Consider the following 20,211-nt stretch of genomic DNA (forward strand, 5'->3'; position numbering starts at 1 on the left):
GTGAGAAGCCTTTCCAAGAAAGAAAGATTATCCTTTTGGTAGCAGGTTGTTGATTCTTATGGATGAGCTTGGGAAGATTCCTCCAGTTAAGGATAAACCCCATGTATGCAGGAAGAACAACCAGGAAAGTGTTGTGGGAAAGATTCAACATTGTTGTCACTTTGGATAAAATTTATAGGTAACAGGGAGATGATCCTAGGTAGGCATATTTTTGCAATCTTTTAACTAATATAAGAAATGTGAAGCCTTATTTTGATGATTGGGATCTTCTTATGACGTGTGTCGATAGTTGCTTGGATTGTGAGGAAAATATTTTATCTGATTCTTTAGTTCACCTGTTTGCAATGAATAATCTCATTAATTTTCACAATTGTAAAATGTTCAAATACTTGAATTGACGAGTTGCAAGATGTGTTTTGAAATGTTCTAGGAGATTGGATATTGTTGATAGTGATGATGATGTCTTGGAACGTGCGGTTTTGTTGTGTTGTGGTCAGCGTGTCATGGTTATGTGTAATTGGTGGGTGGAAGTTGGTTTGGTAAATGGTGTTGTTGGGTTTGTAGAAGATATATTTTATTCACCTCATACACAGCTGCCTCAACTTCCATAGTTCGCTACAATTATTTTCTAGAAGTACATTATTGTTCCATTTGATAATGATTGTCCTAATGTTGTGCCCATAACACCTTTTGTTAGAGGGAACCTTAGATAAATGACTTTAAAAATGACATGGGGCTTAACTATACAGAACTCACAAGGGCTGACTTTGGAACAATCCACTATATATATTGGAGAGAGAGAGAGGCAGGGTTTGACATTTATAGCTACATCGACAGTGAGAACGATTGATGGTTTATGGATTTCACCACCTTTTTCTTATCAACGTTATGAAAAAATGCAAAACAATTCTTATGTTACACTACGAAAAAAAAAGGAGGAGTGATTGAAGCCTATGTCATTTTGAGGTTTTTTATCTGAAACTGAGTTCACTGGTGTGGCCGAGTGGTTGGAAATTCTATTTATGGTTTTTGTTTTTTCGTACCATGATTTAGTTATTAGTTTTGTTTTTTTTGTTAAAGTTGTCATATTGAATGTTTGGAAAAAAGTCAAGTGCGTCTTGGGGTTCATATACCTTGGGTCTGTAATCTTTGTCTCTTTAGTTTAATATAATTCCCTTCGGTTTACAATGTCTTGTGTTTTTGTATTAATCCCTTTTGTTTAATATTTCTTTGCATTTGTAATATTTATCTTACGGTTAATATAACTTGGTTTATATTATCAATTTGTTTTGTTTATTAATGTTACAATTCATATTCGAAGGGTAAGGGTATAATATTGTTCGAACGTTTAGTGGTTTTTCATGCCTTTGAGAAAAAGATGATTAGTTCTATATAATTGTTGTTGTTCTTTGCATATTTTTTGTGCGGCTTGATAATTTCTTTGTCTTTCTTACTCGCAATTTGAATATATGTTTTGATTGATAAAGTTAGTAAATTGAGTGTTTGGATGATATTGCATGGGTCTTTGATTTGTTGGTGGTGTTTTGGTTGTTTGATTGATTACATTTGACCTGTTTATTCTATCTTTTCTCATTTTTTGTAATGCTATTACATTTTTTACCATTAATTTTTTTATGCCTTTTAAAGACAATATATAAGGGCTTATATACCTTGGTTTTATAATTATAACATCGTTTTTTCTTTCTTCTCTCCTTACTTTGAATTGTATTAGATTTATGTTAAATAAATTGTTTTTTGGGCAATAAAAGAAAATACAAAAATGAAAAAACTCAAACTATTTTATGTTTCTATATATTTGTTTCTTTCTCTCTTTATGTACTAATTTTTATTAAGTCTTTCTTTCATTGAAATGCATTTATGGACAACCATGATGGAAATTATTACATTAAAATGATCAAATCTATTGTTGCAACCATAAGTTTTGTTTCATATATTTGCAAAAGACTAGATAAGAAACATGGCTTCCATCCTTGTTTTATTGATGAGCATATGTGTGTGTTGGATGTAATGAAATCATTGTCTCTTTGTACAAATTACATTATCAACCATGGTTCAATGTTGCATAATGACAAAGATTGTCTCAATAGAAAAATCACCCATGGTAAACCATTGTCTGATGTCGCATTTTGGTAAAGTTTTTCCCAAATGTAGCCAACCATAGTCGAGCTTTGCATTGTAAAAGGGCTTCTTTGGTCCTAAATCTACCGTGTTGAACTCTTGTCAAACATGTTTATTTAATGGTTTTAGTATTTATGTCTTGGGTTTATGATATTTTTGATTGGGTTTCGTATTATTCCTTGGATTTATAATCTCTTCGGTTTTTGGTTTTGATCCTTTAGGTTTATTATTTGTTTGGTTTTATAATATTTATCCAAGGGTTTAGATAGTTTGGTTTTATAATATTATTTCCTTCTGTACACAAAACATATGGGTTGTAGAATTAATCACTTGGGTCAATAATATTTATTAATAATAATAGTGGTGAGTGAAGGGATTGATATTGTAAACCTATGGGGTTTTTATTAACCCCTTCGGCTTATTAACCCCAATGTATTATCAAGCCAACATTTCTTATTCTATGAAGGATTGTGTGAATATTTAAGGCTTTACATGTTCATTTAAGGGTTTATAATATTTATCAAGTGGGATTTATATACCTTGGGTTTATAATCTTTTTCTCTTTGGTTTATAATGCTATTAACCCTTTTATCCCTTGGGTTTTTAATGCTAGACATTCACAAACCCCTTTGGTTTGTATTTCACTTCGTATTATAATACATTGGTTTTCTAGCAAAAACTCAAGGGAATAATGTTAAACCCTACTTTAAATTTATTATGTTTTTCATAGTGCAATAATGTCCCTTGTCATTGTAGTTGCCATAACTAAACATTACTATACATCTATACTTTAATATACATTAGTGCACATAATAGTAATGTAGATGTATTTAAGTACATTAATATACACAATATTGTATATATAGTTAAGTACATTAATGTACATTGGTACACATTGTATATAGATAAGTTCATATAAATGTATAAGTTCTTGTCACGTGTAAACATTACCATACATATATACATTAATATACATTAGTGTGCATAATAGAAATGTATATGTAATTAAGTACATTAATATACATAATAGTGTATATATAGTTAAGTACATTAATGTACATTTCAATGCATTGTATATAGCGAAGTTCATATAAATGTATAAGTTCATATACAATATTCTATATTAATGTGTATTTATAAATGTTGTTGATATAGGCCTATATGTGTTTATCAACCACTTATTAATGTAGTTGTGCTAGTAATAATAACTATACCATGTTTAACCCTTGCAATTATATAACTTTGAACATAATTACTTTTAGAGAATTATTTGAATTTTTTTTAAATGGATTGTTAAAATGTTAAAAATCTTAGTGGTCAGAATTACAATATTACAATTAGTTTAATTACCATTTTTTAAATTATGAATATTAAATTGTTTAAATGAATTTTTTTAGCTATAAAAATACCAGAATTATATTCATATAAGCTGGTGTAAGTATGTCACGTCCTCCAAAAATAATAAAAATAATTTTAACCAATGTCAACCAAAATAAAATAAAAACAAAAATTAAATAGCCATATAAATAAATAAGTAAAAATAGAAGAGAGACTTATTCTACAGTCTAGTATGAGGGACGTGTAAGTATGTCAAGTCCTCAAGAAATAATAAAAATATTTTTTGCTAATGTCAACCAAAACAAAAAAATACAAAAATTAAATAACCATATAAATAAATAATTAGAAATCACGGAGAGGCTCATGCTACATGTAAGTATGTAATTGTACTCAAAAATAATAAAAATAAATTTGGCTAATGTCAACCAAAACAAAAAACAAAAATTAAATAACCATATAAATAAACAATTAAAAATCTACAAGATACTCATTTTACAATCGAGTGTTTCACTTTCTTATACTTAGTTCTTTGATATTTCACTTTCACTCTTCAAATAATAAATAAAATATTTCCATGTCTATCTTAAATAATATAATTTTATAGAGATAAAGTAATATATATATATATATATATATATTTCACTATGAACTCTGTCTTTTTCTATTATGTATGTATTAATGTTTACCTTAGTAAAATATCTCAATGCTCAAAAGAAAAAGTAATTAAAGATAAAATAATGTAGTCACTGGTTAAAAAAGAAAAATGTGTAATTGATTTAATTTTTAATGTAAAATATTAATAATGGTAAAATATTCAAAAATATAATATAAACAATGAAAAATTACCACTATAGATTTATCTTAATTACATATTTACCAAGTACCAAAAAGAATTAAATCTCTTATTTGTAAATATTTTCAAGTTTGAGATTTAATCCTTAATTAAAATACAAATTTGAAATTTAATCCTTAATTAAAGTAAATCTATACTAATTATATAGACAATTCACTGAGAATAGGTACTGTCATGTTGGCTCACCAACGCTCTGACAGCAACGCTCTCCAACAGCAATAAATGAAGACAGAAAAAGCCTGCGTGTGTATATATTGAATTCATGTAACGAGCAGCTCAAACGAGTTCACCTCTGAAGTGTCTGAGCTTCTCTGGCTAGTCCTTGGTTCTGTTCATTTTCTTGAAGTGCAATTCCTGTTCTTTGTATCTGATTTTGCAGGGATTCTATTTTCATTACTTTCATATTGTGATTTTTATATCTGAAGATTCATGGCAACTACTTTGACGAGTTCGATCAGGATCGGGGCTACTCTCATTCCATCCGCCCACCAAAACCAGGCAGGAATTTTGTTAACCACATTCTTAAATAATTGAAGAATTAGAATACATATACATCATATATGGAGTTCTATTTTTATTCAAATTATCCGTAGTTTCATGAAGTTTAGAACCTTCTGTTTCAAATTCTGCATGGTTTCTTGGAGTTTCTGAACCTTTTATTTGATCTGTAATGGAGGTATTGTTTGGTTTCTTGTTTGCTAAAATGCATTCAGCATCAGTCAATGTGGATCGAACCCATGACCCAATCAGAAATGGCAATATCTAGTGGTAGTTAAAAATATGATAATAACTAGCCTTCCTAATCTGATTACTTTTAAATGTTAAAGTCATATTTACATTTAAAGCATATCTTTCTATCTTAAACAGCGCAAACATTGAAGTTAGGTCTCCTTTATTCTTTATCTTCTTTACTTTTAAAGCATATCTTTATATCTTAAATAGCGCAAACATTGAAGGCATTTTTAAAGATTGAAGTTATATCTTCTTTATTCTTAAATAGCGCACATGGAGTCATGAAAAAGCATTTATTTGTAGAATAAACCGATTGCAATGTCTCCACACGTAAAAAAAAAATTTACACACATATATATTTAAAATCTGCGGATTGACATTTAATAAAATCCTTATTGCTATGAATTTCCCAAAGATTTATGAACTCATTCCACCGCCTACATTAATATGGTACTGCTGGCATTTGATGCATCATAAACCTGATGCAAGAACACTCCAAGCGGGAATTAATTGTTGCCTAGCCCCTTGCTGTACGAGGCCTGCAGGCACGTCCTACCTTCTACTCTACATGGTAAATCTCGCTGAATCGACGGAGGGGCGTTACCTCAGTCAATCCGACGGTGAATGGATGTAGCATATTCGCGGCTTACCAACCTATTCTGCAGCTGGCCTCGAAATCGGCTCATTTGGGTTAGTCGTTCTTCCCACCCGGAGGGTTTGTTTAGTTTTCTCTGTCCGCCCTTGTCCCGGAGGCGACTTGCAGGCTCTGAACAACTACCCGCGATTGGTACAAAGCTCCTCAGGTAAGAGCGAACAGGGTTATGAATTTTCTGCTGCCTTTGTTATATAATTCTTTTACCTTTGTTCTGTTTTTTTTTAAGCTTCTAATGTGATTCGTATAATGCAGCGACAGGCTTCGGTTATGAGTCAGCCAGCAAAACTACTAAAGAAAACATTGCCGCACTCACTCCCGCTGGGGATTTCTACAGGTAAGTTATGATAAGCTAAGTTAATTCTCTTATGCAGATATCACTGACTGCCGCGTGCCTAGTACCTACCTGAGTTTATTTGTTTGTCTATCCTTTTGTTATTTCAGGCGGGGCGCCATCCCTAGCTCGGTGGCTAGCTTGGATTAGGCATAAACCCCATTTCTGCCATTTCCATTCCCAGGTACGGGAGTTTCTCCGGCTACAGCTTTTGCTGGCCAGCGCAAGAGCTCTTTTGTTACAAGAAATTTCAGGGTTTTACATTTCTTGGTAAATGTTAATAGGCATGGTTTAGGAGCAGCTCCGCACTGTATTTATTGTGGGAATAATGCCTGTTTTTACTAGGCCAACTATAGTTCTCGGCTCGTCTTATATGTATGTGAATACTCTTATTGTATGCGCATAAGCGCTTACTGCTCATTCGCGACATTTGTAAATATATGGAGTACATTTCATTCTACATACTACCAATTGAAGGATAGATATCTTGTTTTTTCCTCAGGGTTACTGCTTCATTTGTCTGTCGTTTTCATTGGATAGATTTTATGAAAACTTAATGTTAATCATGTCAAGGAAAGTACCGTTACACGGCTTCCTGTTATAGGTTTTCCCTTCAGTCTTTTAATTTTATGAATTCCGGTTTTCCATCAAATGGTTTTGGAAATTTCTGGCTTTCTATTTGGATAATCTTTATTTACATGGCTCAATGGTTACAATTCTCACCACGGCGATGCATGTGTCATGTCTTCCTTATCTGTTTAAGAGGATTTGACCCATTACCATACATGCCTGAAACCCTTTTACCCCATGGTCCGAAGTCCCGACGTACTGCGGCGGTGATAGGGCAGATTGTAAGTTCCTTCAAGCTTACAGCCTTCCCACCCTTGCCGGCTTCCTGGGGCAGCTTTGCGGCCTAGGCATGTGAAATTCATACGCTAAGACAATTAAGTTCCCACACGGAGGTAATCACCTCACGTAAATCTTGATAACACTTGGAACAAAAGAAAACCTGAATTTTCCACCCTAGATCCTCAGCGCGCTGTCATAGATTGTTTCCGTTTACTGCTTGCCTGAGGAAATTTGCTCTCTTGCCCGACGCCCTAGTTCTGATTTACTGGGTATGTTTTCTGGTTTAAATATATATATATATAGCAAAACCCATATGCAGATGGAAATACTAATTACAATACAGATGCAAGTTTTTTTTGGTTGTTATTGTTTCTTTGTTTATGTGTTGTTGTTTATTTCTTTTGTTTTGTTTTTGTAATTTTTCTTTTGTTTTGTTGGTTTTATTTTACAGCAAATAGATATGCTGTCTTATCCATGTAAATGTGTTAGAAAACCTGTACAGATGAATTTAGCTAGTAAAGGTTGAACACATACCTTTGCAGAGCAAAAACACTAAAAGAAAATCGAAAGAAGAAAAGAAAGATACATTCGAAAATATGTTACAATGCTCATGATATAGCATCACTGGGTGAAGATCCCAAGGTAATACACTTTAGTGGTGATCAATGAGAAGTCTCAACACCTACAAGAAGTTCTGGAGATAACTAGTCAGTTGCGGAGTTAAAGAAGGAGCAAATCAAGGAGTAAATCATGCAAAAGGAATCTTACATGCAATCCCATGCTCTAACTAAGAGTCCGCATGTAGGTGTGTAGTAGTTCCAACATGCAAAAGGAATCTTGCATGCAGTCCCATGCTCTAACTAAGAGTCTGCATGTAAGTGTGTAGTAGTTCCAACACCCCCACTGAACACTACTATGGGGAAAAATAGAAAATGGGCCCTGGCAACTAAGGCCAAAGGTCACCCAAAATACAGTGCAACTTGTACTAAAATTGAGGAAAGAGGGAAAACCTCGTGGGAAAACCCCCCCTCAAAATACAATGTAATCAAAAGAAAAGAGGAAGAAAAATACAATTGCTAAGCAATCGTGTCCTTCACTGCAAGACGATCGCGCAAAGAGCGAAACTTTTGCTCAGTGAATGTCTTGGTGAAGATGTCTGTAGTCTGTTCTGCTGAAGGACAGAACTGTAAATCAATGACCCGATCATGTGCTAAGTCTCTGATGTAGTGCATATGGATCTCTATGTGCTTCGTTCGCTACCGCTGCACTGGATCCCTGCAAAATTTGAGAGTGGTTTGGTTGTCACAACAGATGACAATGGGCTGGTGGAACTGGACGCCCAACTCAGTGAGGAAGTGTTGTAGCCACAGAGCTTGAATGGTGATGTTGACTACTCCTCGGTACTCAGCCTCAGCTGAAGAGAGAGCAATAGCAGCCTGCTTCTTGCTCGACCAACAGATAGGGCCAAATCCTAGACTTAGTGAATATCCGGAGGTGGACTTTCGATCAATGTTGTCTCCTGCCCAATCAGAATCTGTGAAGCCAAGGAGATTCAATGCAGTGCCTGCTGCATAGTGAATCCCGAAGGTGATGGTGCCCTGCACATATCGGAGGATGCGCTTGGCAGCATTCCAGTGTAGCTCATGCGGCTCCTGCATGTATCTGGAAACTGCCCCTACTGCATATGAGAGATCTGGTCTGGAGTGGGTGAGGTACAATAAGCTCCCCACAAGCTGTCGGTAGAGAGTGCTGTCAACTAATGGAGTGTCACCTCCATCCTTAAGGCGGACCCCAGACAGAAAAGGAGTCAGTGCTGGCTTGCAGTCAGTCATGCGAAGTCTCTCGAGGAGATCCCGTGCATACTTAGCCTGAGAGAGTTTGATGCCTGTGGCATTCTGACTAATCTCAAGACCAAGAAAGAAGTGTAGTGGACCCATGTCCGTCATCAAGAACCTATCATGCAAGGCCTTCTTGACTGTAGCAATGGCTGAAGCCGAGCTGCCAGTGATTAGGAGATCATCTACATACAAAACTAAGATAAGAAGAGAATCATGTGTCCTAAGCATGTAAACGTTCGGATCAGACTTACATCTTTCAAAGTTTTGTGATAAGAGAAAATAACCCATCTTCGCGTACCAAGCTCTCGGGGCCTACTTAAGGCCGTAGAGAGAATTCTTCAGTCTGCAGACCAAAGATGAATCCTGAATGAAACCATGTGGCTGCTCCATGTAGATCTCCTCAGATAGGTCTCCGTGAAGAAAGGCATTCTTCCCATCCATCTGATGGACTTCCCACCGCTGGGTAGCCGCAATGGCAAGTGTAAGGCGTATGGAATCCATCTTTGCTACTGGAGCAAAGGTCTCGTCATAATCAATGCCATGCACTTGTTGGAAGCCTTTGGCTACTAGCCTTGCTTTCCGTCTGGTGATTTGCCCATCTGCAGCACTCTTGGTCCTGTAGACCCATTTGCATCGGACAAGTTTCCTTCCTGAAGGAAGGGGGACCAGATCCCAAGTCTGGTTCTCGAGGAGGGAGTTATACTCCTCCTCCATGGCTGACTCCCAAGATGGATGCCCAGCAGCCTCAGCATAAGACTGTGGATCAAAATACTGAACCAAATGACAATGCCAGGAGGGCGATGGTTCAGTGGCAGTGAGTACAAGAGGAGGCTCAATAAACTCTGAGCTAGTCCTTTGCAGATCAGAATTATCCCCCACAAGACCATTTCTAGTAGCTGGTTGGTCTTGTGCATATATCTCACGTAAGCTCCTTGTTCTCTGATTTATGACAGGGGAATATGATTCACTGTTGGAAGCCTGATCTGGGCTTGGATGTGGATCATCATTTGCATGCAATAGATTTGTATCTGAAGACTCTGTCTTTGAAACTGCATGCTCTTCCTCGGCATCTGCGTGATCTGAATCTACATCTGAGTGCACTAAGTCATCATCTCGGACATGAGGTAGATAAAAAGTATCTGCATGCGGCGCTTGAGGTGCATGCAAGAGACTTTCCTCAAATTTGACACTTCGCTCAATGATGAGCTTGTCCGTAGAGGGAATCAGGAGTCGATATCCCTTCACACCATCAGGGTATCCAACAAAGATGCACTCAATGCTCTGTGGATCAAGAGCTTTCCTCTTTTCAGAGGGGATCTGGGTCCATGCTCGAGAGCCGAAAACACGGAGGTGAGTGACCTCTAGTTTAGTGTCGCTCCAAGCCTCAAAGGGGGTCTGATCCTTGACAGACCTATGAGGAGATTTGTTCTGGATGTAGTTAGCACAATTGAGTGCTTCGGCCTAGAGCTTATGAGGCAGTGACTTGGCATGCAACACGCAGGAAGCCATCTCTTTGAGAGATCGGTTCTTTCTCTCAGCAACTCCGTTCTGTTGCGGAGTGTATGGAACTGTGTATTGCAACTGTATGCCGGACTGAAGGCAAAGGTTCTGAAGTGCTGTGTTAACATATTCCCCCCCATTGTTTGTTTGGAGGGCTTTGATCTTTCTCTTTGACTGTGTCTCAACTAGTGCTTTGAAATCTTCAAAGTGCTCAAAAACTTTAGATTTGTTCCTGAGAAGATACACCCAAGTATACCGTGAGAAATCATCAATAAATGTAAGCACATACCTTGCTTTGTTGATGGAAGGATGAGGAAAAGGCCCCATGAGATCACTATGGATCAGATCTAGAGGAGAGGATGCTCTGTGAGTCTTGTCGGTGTCAAACTTTTCTCTGGGATGTTTGCCAAGAACACACCCTTCACAAACTCCTTTGGAGAAACAATATTTGACAAGCCTTCCACCATCTCATTCTTGCTTAGCTGCTGCATATACCTGTAATTTAAGTGAGAAAACCTCTCGTGCCAAAGCCTACTACTATCATCAACATGTGTAAGCAATAAGGAGGATTCAGATTCAATAAATTCAGAAAATGCATACAGTCTGGCTCCATTGTTTACCTCACCAGTTGCAATTTTGGCGCTGCTATGTAGATCAGATATGTTCACTACATCTGGAGTGAATTCCACTCTCTTTCCGGTGTCGGAATGAGTGATCTGATAAACTGAAAGCAGGTTTTCCGAAAGTTTTGGAACATGAAGCACATCTTCAAAGCTTCCGTGTAAAAGTTCCACTCTACCTTTTTTCGGTGACCTCAATAGGTGAGTCATCTCCCATGAGGATGGGAGGTCCTTGGCATGCATCCAAAGAGGAATAGACTTCTTTTGCAGCAGCCATATGATGTGATGCACCAGAATCTATAATCCATGCATCAAGAGAAGAAGTAATTGCAACTAAAGCATGAAAATTGTTAACTTTCCCGTGTGGCGGATCCTCAGTTTTCTTCTTGGCACCCTGATGTATTCAATAATAATAAAGCTAAACCTAGATTATATTAAAGCTATCCCAACAATATAATGATCAACTATCCCAACAATATAATGATAAATCTAGATGTATTCAATAATAATAAAATTTGAGTCAACAAAATTGTTTGTTAAATTGTTTGAATCAACAAACTTGCTATGACACAAGTTTTAAGTTAGTTCTTGGGCAAGGCGTCAGTATTTGTTCAGCGGGGGGAAATCCTAAAGCGATCTTCTAATTTAAGTGAAAACAACAAACGACCACAGTATATATTCAAGAAACCCTTTTTAAAATTTATACATATTCATAACTTATGAACTACAAGAAAATTAACATAAGCATGAAAAGAAAAGCTGCATGCAAAACTGAGTAAGAACTAATAGTTCGAGCGAACTGTATTAACATTAAAATGTATGTAAATTGTCGTTGGAACAATTTGCTTCATTTTTCGCTTCAGAGTGGTCATGGTTTCTCGGGAAATTGAGCATTACAATGCGAGACAAAACCCTAAAGATTACCCTTATCTCATTCTGAAAATTGTTGACCATTAGATCCTAACCCTAGAGGTTCAACACCTATGATCGTTCCACCTGTCGGGTCCAAAAAACTCTCCCGAAGTTCTGTCTATAGTGCTGGATAGCTGGTGCCCACCCAACTCGGGAGAATTGCATGTAATATCATGATGTTATACCATGGTATAACATTGGTAATATCATGTTGACCTAGAGAGCAACAAACTGCCCTATTGAATAGACAAAAAAAAAAATGGAACCATATATTTAAAGCAATTTGGCAGGAAAGAATATCATTTTACAGCTACAGTATATATACATGAAACCATTTTTAAATTTATACATATTCAAAACTTATGAAGTGCAAGAAAATTGACATAAGCATGGAATCAAACATGTATGCAAAATTGAGTAAGAAACAATAGTTCGAACGAACTATATTAACATTAAAAAGTATGGAAATTATCGCTGGAACACAGGGAATTAAGAACCACATATATTACAAAATTTTTGCTCCCAAATGTTCGGTAAAAATAAGAAGAACAGAGACCAAAGGCGAGGTCGACACAGTAAAAATGACCCCATTGGAACGCAAAGGAGAAAATTATTGATTAATATATATAACAAAATCTACCGCAACCTACATTGCGGTAGATTTTGTAATATCATTGGTTTCTAAATAAGACATACGGAGCAATCGGCAGATTTCCTGCTTCATCTATTTCGGTCTGTTTACCTCTACGAAGCGGAATACAAAGCCCTCACTGAACCTCTACGAGACAAAAACACTAGAGATTACCCTTATCTCCTTCTGAAAATTGCTGACTATAGTATCCTAACCCGAGAGGATCGACGCCTATGATCAATTCACCTGAACTCTCAAGAAATTTTGTCTGTAGTACGAGACAGCTGGTGCGCATGGAATATCATCGTGCTATACCATGGTATAACATTGACAATATCATGCTGACATAGTAATATCACCCTCATATGACATTGTAATATCATTGGTTTCTAAATAAACATTATAAATTCAAGTCTAGATAAACATTATAAGTTCAAGTCCAAGATTTTGCTGAAGTGGGTGTGATTCATCTATTTCTATTTTCCCACTAAAACGATGATATAATATTTAAATATGTAAAATGTAAAAAATTATATAATTTTAATATAATATTTTCCGAACCAAAAGTTTTTAACTCAAATAGTTTAATAAACAATTTGTTTATAACGAACCATAAATTAAATGCTATAGATTATAGCATTTATAAAATAATTTTATTGCAAAACTATTTTAATTAAATTCCATAAAAAAACATACTTTATATTATATATTTTTTAATTTTAATAAAAAATTATTAACAATATTATAATTAAAATTTTATAATTATACAGTAGTATTAGAATAATATGATTGTTAAAAGTTGGAGTGCTGGTCTGATCTTGAGCTAGCATGAGTTAAAAGTAGGGTTGAACTGTTCATATATGAGGTGCGAATCCATATGTAAAAGGTGCTTAACATGCTCAATTTTCATTCAAAAAACCAGCTAAGATATGAGGCGTAGATTTCTTATATAAGTAAAGAGTTGGGGAGGTTCTTTAGCTCTTTCTTATGAAATACCGTTGCCAATTAGGGTCTCGCATAAGGAACAATGGACATTGGAGGGCCCTGCTACTTACCTTTTTATATCTAATTTGCATATATTCTCTTTATTCCGCTGGAGGGCCAAGCCATCATCTTAACTAGAATCCTTTTACCAGTATGCTGTCTAGAAACCTTCTCCTTTTAAGGGAGGCGGGGGAGGCGCTCGACCATAGGACCTTTAGGTACTCGACTGTTAAGGAGAGGGAGAGGATGCGTAAGCAGGCTCGACTGTTAAGGAGAGGACCGGAGGGGCTCGACTGATAAGGAGAGGAACTTTAGTTGCTCGACCTTAAGGGCCGCCATCGAGAGGAGAGATGCTGGGAACAACAAAAAGTAGCCGGGATAAACTGGGGCTTACCCACCCCATTGACTCTTAGGGGGGAGAAGTGAAAGAAGACCTTCAGATGGGTAGGTAGATAGGTACTTCTCCGAAACCACTAGTATTCCTAAAATCCGATCTTTATGCAGGTCTCATCTTTAGGAAATGGGGACGGTCTCCGGCAAGCACTTTTTAAGGTAGAGCCAGAATGAATTGAAGCGGTCAAGTGGTTGACGAACAGCCATAAGTCTATCCGGGTGAAAAGGCTATTCAGTCGAATCAATCTATCTTCTCATCTGAGGGCAATATCATCTTAGATTCTCATAGGTTATCGTATGATCATTCGTTATAGCGCCGGAGAGCACAAGCATTAGAGCAAGCATTAGTGTAGATTCATATATAATGATAGTGAGGAGAACCACTTAATCAATCTATAAAGGGTCTATTTTCCTTGGTCTCTGGTCCTTGGTCTAGTTTCCTTGGTCTTGCCATGGTATCGATTCTTTCCCAGCTAATAAAACCAATCAATATATCCCGTAAAGCTACGCCTTCCTCTGCGGGTTCTGGTGCAAGTACTATAGGTACCACTCATTTCCTTCCCAATAGGATACTTCGTTACATTATTCACTTCACAACGCCAATAGTATACTTCTTTTACCGATTTCCTAAGGCGATATAGATAGGGAAGACAGCTAGGTTGGAAGCTAGGAAGATAGGCAAGCAAGATAGGCTAGATAGGGACGGTGGCTAGATGGATAGATGGATAGGCGAAATAGGTAATTGAAAGCGAACCTACCTCTATATTATTCCAGCCAGCAAGCAGCCCGGGAGCCCAGCCCTTTATCCCAGCCCAGATATGACTGGCGATTTTCTGTATGGCTAAGTGAGGTCGAGATCGAGGTATGGTTCGAGGGCAATAGCTGCTATGTGCTATGATTGGTAATGTCACTCTCCCAGGTATCGTAAACGGGCGGCTAGCCATGGCTCCCGGGTATGGCATGTCTTAATTTTTACATTTATTTACTATTAATAATATTGGTAATAATTTGAATAATTGAAACACTTAAGTTTTTAATAAGAAGAAAATAAGATTAATGTATTTAAGTATTAAAGGGTTTTCACAATGTATTATATTAGATCAATTTTTGGGATTCCACTACTTTAAGTAAGTCATTCATGTATGCCGATTTCCATAAGAAATAGTCATAACTCATTAATTTCTCATGAATTTTGAATAGTCCACTTAACACTCATTGTATCCAGTGATACTCAAAGGATGAAAAAGTGGGATTGAAACTAGTAAAATGAATCACAGTGTCAATCATCAAATTAATATACTTTAACATCTTATTTATATTTTTTATAATATTAAATAGTGATTAGAATTATATTTATTTTTTACATATTGTATAAAAGTAATGTTATTGAAAGGTATATAATCAAATTAATGATAAATTTAAGTATAATAAGAAAGAATACTTCTAAATTATGTGATACTTTGAAATATTTAAATTTATGTTTTTTAAGATATGAAATTTAATAATATTTAAAAATGATGATAATTTGAAGTATAAGTATTATTTAATTCCTAGTGAAGATGAAAATTTACTTTTTAAACTAAATACTATTAAAAATATATAAGTATAATTTAATTTTTGGGGAACATAAAAAATTATTTTTAAACTAAATACTATTAAAAATATATGGTAAAATTGAAAATAAATTTAAATATAATTACAATTAACACTTTTCACTACTATTTGATTTTAAATTTAGATGAAAAGTTATTTTACTGTGGCATAAACATGGAAAGGTGGTTAACAATTCAAAACTAAGAAACATATAATAAGAATTAATTTAAAATGTTAAAATATTAATGCACTATATAATTACTAACCAAACAGTTCCTATTAAAAAAGAGAAAGTCATTTAATAATATTGAACCTTTGTGATAAATAAGGTGGATAATGTTGGGTGAATGTCATGTTAGCAAACACTTATATATATATATATATATATAAACCATTTATGTATATTAACATTATGTATAATTTTTTAGACATACAAAGTTCAAATACATCTTAATTTTTAATGAATTTATATATGTTGATGCCGTTTAGGTGTGTGCTTTACATGGCATGTTATTGATTCCTCATAATGTCTTTCTTTCTTTCTTTCTTTCTTCTTTTTTTTTTTTTTTTTGATATCTCGCTCAATCGGCAACGGCAGTGGTATCATACTCGTGCTACATGGGGTCGAATCCCACCGGCTGCTACTATAACAACTAGGAGGAACCACCCAACCTGCAAAGAACGGCCCCTCAGGATAAGATGAGACTTGAACCCATGACCTGCACAACAGCACGTACGACTTAGCAGACCGTTCGCTAACCACGAGACCAAACCCCTGCGAGCCATAATGTCTTTCTTTAATTAATTTATGTTTAATTAATTAATTAAACAAAAGTCAAAATAAAAATTTATAAAATTATTACAATTGTATAATATATCTTTAACAAAATTATGGTTGATATATCAAATATTAAATATGTGTAGACAAATTTGAAAAATTTAAATGTTGAAAAAGGAAATATTTGAGATGAAATATGAATTCTAGAAATTCAAAATTTTATAATATTTGGAACTGGTAAAGAAATATGTATCTGGAAAATTATGATATCAATTGAGAAATGGCATACTAACTTATCATATAAATTGAGAAATAGAGATATTGATTTTCTTTACATTTACAATCCATTTGGTTCAAATTGCTATACAGATAGCTATATTGTTGTATTATTAACGATTCTTATTTCTTGGGTTTAACCCTTGGGTTTATAGTGTTATTTTAAGATGTTTCAATGTTGAATATTTTTTGCATTTTGTTGACATCCTTTTTGTTTTATTATGTCATAAAGCTTGCAACATTTTCTTTGCTTTTAGAAAAGTTCTTCCTATAAACATGGATGCGACTATTTGGGAATTTTTATTGTTTGAAATTATTGCACTTGTTTTTCGTTGCCTTCCTTTGTCTGTGTTGATGAGATTTAATCTGGTTTGCGCACAATTGTGTCTTTTGTTGGAAGACCTCATCTTTCTTTCTCGTTTTGATCATTGTTGTGTCAAAGAATTTGGCTTTATTTCTTTAGCAATTCATATGGGCCCTGGTTGTTTTATTGGGTCTTACCTTAGTGATAAGGGAGTAATATCTTCCATGCTTTTCGCTTTTCTTGAATCTGTATTTCCAATTGAAAGTGTTGTTGGATCGACGATTCTATTTAGTTCGCCTCCAAATTCTTTAGGTTTTAAAAGTTTCTTTTTTTTTCTACCATTTTACAAAGACGTATAAAAATATTGTTTTTCTTCATCTTGGCGAGCAAGGATTCTTATCTGTTTTTTAAAAATGTAGCCCTTGGAAATATGTTTGTGTTGTTTTAAAACATGTGTCCTATGAGATGGATCCAATTTTTTTACTTTATAGCAATGAGTGCCTGGTTTGGAGGAGAACAATACTTCCTTATGGTGGTGTGCCATCGTCGAAGCAGGCTATATTTTATAAGGGATTTTTTTTGTTGTATTTGGACAAATATTATGATGATTATCCTACATATGGGTACACTATATATTAGCTAGACCTAGAAAGGAATAGTCAGGGTCTTACAATTGCGCCTATTTCAGACATACGATATATTGCAATAGGGAAATACAAGAACCAACTTCTTTGTTTTGTGAATAATGGTGTTATGTCTATTTGGTCACTAAAAGAAATATATAATTTCAAAATTGGGCAGCCTTCAAATGAACGAACTATTTAGTATTTTGAAGATGATTGGGGGTTCAGTTGGACATTCTTGAAGAGATGTTTGTGGATATAAATAGTAAATTCCTAGGGTACCTTCCTTTTCGTGTTGCGCAGGATCAAGTGCTTCTTTTGGGTTCCATGGAAGTGCAATTAAAGTTATATGATTTGGTGAGTGGGGTTTGCACATAATCAATTGCTAATGGTGTCTCCATGTTGTGAACATCAGTGTCCCATTTTCACTATTAATCTTTTTAAAGAATACATCGAAAATGGGAATGTATTCTCGCTTCTTCCAAATGTTGATTCTATTGTAGACATACCACTTGTAATTGTGGGTGTCGTTATATAGTGTTTGAGCGTTGAAGATGTTTGTTATTACATATTGTTGAAAAGGTATATTTGTGCAATATTTTTCAAATTTGAATTTGAAATCATTGTGTTTTGAATTCTCATGTTTTACTTAGCACATATTTATGTTGACATTGATTTTTTCTTTTGGACATAAATATTACTTTATATGTTCTTTTCATGTTCTATAATCTCTCTTAACATTTTTGTAGGAAAAATATATTTTCGAGCATTAGTTGTTTGGAAAGAAAAGGTGGCAATTTTTTTGTGAGTTCTTTAGTATATCCTTACTTTTTTTCCATTTCTTTCTTAGTTTGTTGGTTTTTTTTTTCTATTTAGGAAGTGTTCGTTTCATTTATAGATTTATTTTCTGAAACTATTGGGGGTTCATTATGTTGCGAATATGGTTATTTTACCGTCGCTGGGTGTTTTAAAAAAGAAAGTGAGAAAATAGAGTTTAAAATGGTTGTAGAAATGTTGAGCAAAGAAAGGAGAAAATGTGTAGGTAAAAGAGTTTGCTTGCCCTCCTCTAGTGAGAGAACAAATGAATATCAGAGGCACAATTATCAGTAGACAAGGAAATTATAAATGATCGCAAATGGGATGGTTACCAACGAAGGAGAAATGCTTCAACAAACCATAGAGATGTTGGGGTTGACATTCGTGAGTATCAAAATAGGAGAATTGTGTTTGAAATGATAATTTATTTGAATGTTTCTTTCATTGATTTTTATTGTGGAAAATTGTTTCTCTTTATAACTTTGTTTAAATTTGACTTATTTATGCACCTTCCTATTCTCTAAGAAACTGGCCAAGCGACAAACAACGAAGCATTGTCTGAACACAATTGAGGAAATTCATCATTGCTAGAAGAGTTGTCAGCTACGAATGGAAAAAATTGTGGTGCCTGGTTTGTTTGTTGATAACGATATGGTTCCTCGAATTTGCTACAATTTAGAGCAATCTACTGGAAATGTTGGTTGTGGTGTTGCTAATAGTAGTTATATAGTCAACTTTATCAGTCTCCCTGAATCTTTGCATGATGTCTATTGAAGCAGTATAGGTAGTCCAATTTTTTTTACTTTCAATTCTTCTTTGGTGTTGATCAAAAACATTTTCCGTTGAGTGGTCTTCTTCTCTTTAATTGTTTTCCCTTAATTTTTTGGTAACGAATTTTTTTGTTTGTTCATGTTCGATGGTGTGTTAGAGACCATCGTATGTTAGATTTGAACCTTGTGGATTGGGTTGTGAAATAACAACAAATGGTAAGCTTGGTTCTGCTAAATATGGTGAGTATAGAAGCTTTGGTGTTCTTTTACAACAATAATTTTTTGAAATATTCATTTTAGTGCATGCTTCGTTCCATATTTTTTTACCACTTCTATGTTGTTTTGCACTTTTTTTGTGTTATTTCGGTGCGTTATCTTTACAAAGCTTGCATTCAAAGAAGTGGGAACCATCGATAGTCTGGAAATGATGGGGGAATTTCTATAATGGAAAGCGGTTGAAATGAAGGCCTTCAACAACTTCTTAGGTCTGATTTGTTTGTTGATAGTAGCATGATTGCTAGGATGGTTAACAATTTTCGATAATCCACTGCGGATGTTGAGCATAATGTCCCTCCATGTAGCTTTTCTACTAATGTTGTTCGCCACAAAGAAAGTTTCCAAACTTTTTCTTTGAGGAATGTGCAAGTGCTTTCTCTATTTTCTTGCGTTTTGAATATTTCAATAAAGAAGTTGGTTTGTTCTGTTTAATCAATATTTTATGTTCTTTATAACAATGTTGAATTCAATATGTGACAACAACCTTATTTCCAGGCATCACAATCTATGTCGGTTCCTCAACTTGTGGTTGGAGAATGTAGTAATGACTGAAATGTATATTCTCTCTATTTTCAAATGGTTTTTGAGTTGGAGAAATTATGTTTTAATTGTTAATGTTCTTTCTTTTACATAATGGTTTTTATATTTTCGTTTGTAGAATGAATTTTTTTTAAATGAAGTAAGTGGAATGGATGTTCATCATTCCATGGGAAAAAATGACATTGCTCATGTCACAACCGTCCCCATTATTTCAGATCATCAGCATGTTTTAATTCCTTTTCATAGATGGAACATAGTTTGTTGTTTTTTCTTTAGCGGCGACATGCTTGAAGCACATAGAAAATTTCGTTCCAGGTTTGAGGATCCATCTATTGTGCAAATGTGCCAAGTGTGAAATGAATTCTATCCATGTATACAAGTTCTAAGATGGCATGAAGGACCCATGTGTAAAAGGGTGTATAGGGGAAAAAGGCTCAAATCATTTTTCTCATTTTAACAA

At 34.8% G+C, this 20,211-nt stretch overlaps 1 protein-coding gene and 1 long non-coding RNA gene across 3 annotated transcripts in view; both read left to right on the forward strand.

The window, feature by feature from the left end:
• The window catches only part of LOC149221298 (acyl carrier protein 1, chloroplastic-like), a 94,769-nt gene that overhangs the window by 54,916 nt on the left and 19,642 nt on the right, over positions 1-20,211 (forward strand). The window lies entirely within an intron of this gene.
• On the forward strand, positions 5,592-6,497 carry LOC149221299 (uncharacterized). Of its 2 annotated transcripts, none has more exons than XR_016248836.1 (3): positions 5,592-5,865; positions 5,970-6,051; positions 6,159-6,497. It is a non-coding gene; the product is annotated as an uncharacterized LOC149221299 (long non-coding RNA). The 2 variants fall into 2 exon arrangements; XR_016248835.1 differs by having other exon boundaries at positions 6,159-6,493.

The sequence above is a fragment of the Pinus tabuliformis genome, chromosome Q, assembly GCF_031772625.1.
Source record: "Pinus tabuliformis cultivar Carrire ecotype Pingquan chromosome Q, CPIR1, whole genome shotgun sequence".
Lineage (NCBI taxonomy): Eukaryota > Viridiplantae > Streptophyta > Pinopsida > Pinales > Pinaceae > Pinus > Pinus tabuliformis.